Below are 4,158 nucleotides of genomic sequence, written 5' to 3'. Positions count from 1 at the left end.
TATTTATTTAGTACTTACATTGTGCTAAGCACTGCAGACACAAATACAAAAGCAAAGCTAACCCCCTTATTCTACTAGGGGAAACAACAATAAAAGTGGTGGCCAGAGAGTGGCACTTTGGTTTAGAATTTTACAGGAATGGTGAATGGAACTCCAGGGGAGTCGATCAACACATCACATCCAGAAACAATAGTAGAGATTAAAGGGATAGATTCAGAGAAACCTGGGGAAGACTTGTACTAACCGATGTAGCATGGAGTGAGCAGAACCAGGAGAACAATTTATACAATAAATTATAAAGAGGAAAAACTATGAAAGACTTTGAACTCTAATCAATGAAGTGATCAAGTGTCAGAGGACCAATAATGAAGAATGCTACCCATCTCCTGAAATAAAGATGATGGACTCCAGATACAAAATGAGACATAGATTTTTTGGATATGATCAATGCAGGAATTTGCTTTAATTATGTATATTTGTTACAAGATTTTCTTTTTGTCCCATTGTGTGGGGGGGGGGGATGGGGAAGGAAATAAAATAATGCTTATAAATTGAAAAAATAAAATAAAAAGGTTGTGTGTGTGCACGTGTGTGAGAGAGAGTCTTGAGTCTTATTATCTCACCCAGGCTGGATGTACAGAGGCTAGCTATGGGCCCAGTCCCATTCTGGTTGGTACAGGAGGATTGACCTGCTCCATTTTCCAACCTGTATAGATTTGCCCCATCTTAGACAACCCAATTCCTCTCCCCCCCCCACCAATGCCTGAGGGGCTCACTATACTAATGTCAAACAGTGTGGACACCCAATTGGCTTAGCCTTCTGCATCTCAGAACTCCTGAGCTCAAGAGGTCTACAAGCCTCAGCCTTCCCATAACAGGGATTATAGTTATTCACCGCCATGCCTGACTAAAATAATTCTTTTTTAAAAGAATTCTGGCAGAGTTGATCAGAACTGGACAGTTGGGGACCTCTAACACTGCCAGATCCTATAACAACTGAGCATAGCATCAGTGCAGTGGCAGTATCATCACCTCAGATGCCCCCTTAGAGGAAGAGCCAGTAATCTATGCACACCTATGCTAACAAACATTACCAACGTATTTATCCTGGCCCTCTACTTTTATTTGCTTTGATAGCCTTGCATCAGATTTTTAACTTATTCTTTCACTTACTTGCTTATTGATATATTAATAAATCAACATTAACATATTAATAAAACTCCATTTTCCATTCATTAAATTATAGTAGTTGTGCAAGAAAGACTTGACTCATTGTTGATCCATGAAGTCAAACTGCTTTTGATTTAGCATTAGTTTCCATCATTTATTAGACTGTTGTTTGTCCTTCATTCTTGAACAGGACCATGACGTCAGGGAGGTGAGGCCATGACATGCAAGTGAATTGGATTTAAGTGAGGGAGGGCTGTGCAAAGTCACCAACCTCACTTTCTCCTCCAGAGCCATCTGGTCCAATGGCAAGATATAGACCAGGATAACTGGAGACGAACCTTATTTATTAGGCTATGATGTACCACGCTAGCCAAAGCTAATTCACATTGAGCTGTGCTAAAAATTTGCCACTAGGTGGCAGCGGTTCCTAACAGCAAGGACAGCTCAATCCAAAAGTTGAGTGATTGATTTAAAACACTGTTAACACCAATCACCAATCTAGGGATCACAGGATTTATAGCTAGAAGGGGCCATAGAGATCACCTACCCCACAACAGGTGTTTATTACTTTCAAATTCTAATGCGCTGCCCTAGATCTGCTTCTCATTCTATACTCTCGCCCATAGTAACGTCATCAGCTCTCATGGGTTCAGTTATCATGTCTATGAAGATAACTCGTTGGCTGTGGTTCTAGTTGTAGTAGTTGTAGCTCAGTCTTGTCCAATTCTTCATGACCCTTTTTAGGGTTCTTTTGGTAGAAATAGTGGAGTGGGTTGCCATTTCCTTCTCCAGCTCATTTTACAGATGAGGAACTGAGGCAAACAGGGCCAAGTGACTTGCCCAGGGTCACATAGCTAGTAAGTGTCTGAGGCCAGATTTGAACTCAAGAAAATGGGTCTTACTGACTCCAGGCCTGGTGCTCTATCCACTGTAACACCTAGCTGCCCCTGAAGTTAACTCCTAAATCTACATAATTTGCCCAAATTTCTCTCCCAAACATCAGCCCTGAGTATGTTGAAGTAGAAAGAGAACCGAACAACTTCTGAGGCAAAAAGAAAAAGGAAATTGATCATAGGATAGAAGAACACAGAAATAGAGCTAGCTTGAGAGAACTTTAGATTCCAAACTATTATCTGGAAGAGGAAAGATATAGAGAGGAGAAGATATACTCATAATACACTCTTAAATTTAATCTTTAACATTTTTTCCATCACTTTTTTAAGTCCAGATAGCCAACCAAACAATAACTCAAACCTTGATTTATAGTTTGTTTATTTCCAAGGTGAAAAGCTCACACTAAAAATTTAACAATCGACTCTGGAGAGCTGGTACAAGGTGGCTTCAGCATACAACCTCATCATTTTACAGATGAGGAAAATGAGGCACAAAGAGGCTAAGGGACTTTCTCGAGGTCACACAGCTAATCTCTATCCAACCCTAGATAGCCTGATATGCCTTCTATAGCCTTCCTCTAACTGCCCATACCCCATCCCTTCATTTAAGATTAAGAATATATGACTGTAATGGAATAGTACTGTGCTATAAGAAATGATGAGTTCAGTGATTTCAGAAAAACATGGAAAGACTTGCATAAAATCATGAAGAGTGAAATGAGCAGAACCAAGAGAACATTGTAAACAGTAACAGTAATATTGTTTTAAGAACAACTTTGAAGGAAGAAGTTATTTTGACTATTATAAATACCCAAATTAACTATAAAGGACATATGAAGAAAGAAGCTATCTGCATCCAGAGAAAGAACTGATAAACAGAAGTCTGAATAGAATAATTTACATGTATATATACATATATATATATATATATATTCACCATATATACTTATACATTATTATATATTTATATATATATTTGTGTCTAATGGTAGTCGTCTCTAGGGCAGGGTGGGAGGGAAGAAAAAAAATTTGAAAGGAATAGCAAGTAATACATTAGTAGATTTGCAGTTTCATGTGCAATCTTTCTTATTGTATTATGTTATAGAAATACTTGCTTTATTCCATGAATTAAAAAGAAAATTTAATAAGAAAAACAGAATATATGACTCTGAAGTTAAAAACATGGATAATTGGGAGGGTAGTGATGCCTTTAATAGAAAGAGAAGTGTTAGGAGGAAGAGCAAATCTATGGGGGGATAAACAGTTCTGTTTTGGACAGAGTGAGTCTGAGAAATGATGGAAGATTCAGGTGAGGATGCTTAACAGGGAATGAAAGTCATAGACCCCAGACCTGGAGTTGGAAAAGTCCTTGGAGTTCAAGTCTAATCCTCTTGCTTAACTGATAAGGAAACTGAGGCACAGAAAGATTAAATGACTTGCCCCAAGTCACACAGGTGGTAAGGGATGAGCTGGGATTTAGACCTACATCTTTTCACTCCATATCTAGTATTTTTTCCATAGTACCAATAAAAGTCCTTTTCTTCCTTGGAGGCTAAACTTCGGCATTATCTCATCTATGAAATCTTCCCTGATCCCCTCAGTTATCGTTTGCTCCCAGATCAAACTACTTTGTATCCATTTATCTATGAACATATTGAATCCCACCCCTAGAGAGAATAAAAATTGCTAGAGGTCAGGGACTGCTTAGTTACTCTATTTATATCTCTGTATTTATATTGTGGACAACTAGGTGGTGCAGTGGATAAAGCACCGGGCTTGGAATCAGGAAGGCTCAGCTTCATGAGTTCAAATCCGGCCTCAGACACTAGCTGTGTGACCCTTAACCTTGTTTGTTTCAGTTTCTTCATCTGTAAAATGAGCTGGAGCAGGAAATGGCAAACCACTCCAGGATCTTTGCCAAGAAAATCCCTAAAGGGGTCACAGGAGTCAGATAACGATGGAAACAACATCTCTAGAACCTAAGAAGGTATGGCGAATTGAAGCATAAGACTTGGAATCAGGTGGAATAAGCCTCTGATACTTACTAGCTATGTGACCCTAGATAAATCACTCTGCTTCTCTGTGAAGCCACAGG

This window comes from Phascolarctos cinereus, unplaced genomic scaffold (assembly GCF_003287225.1).
Source record: "Phascolarctos cinereus isolate Bilbo 61053 unplaced genomic scaffold, phaCin_HiC Scaffold_5;HRSCAF=322, whole genome shotgun sequence".
In the NCBI taxonomy this organism is placed as follows: domain Eukaryota; kingdom Metazoa; phylum Chordata; class Mammalia; order Diprotodontia; family Phascolarctidae; genus Phascolarctos; species Phascolarctos cinereus.
Note: the sequence above shows the minus strand (reverse complement) of the source record.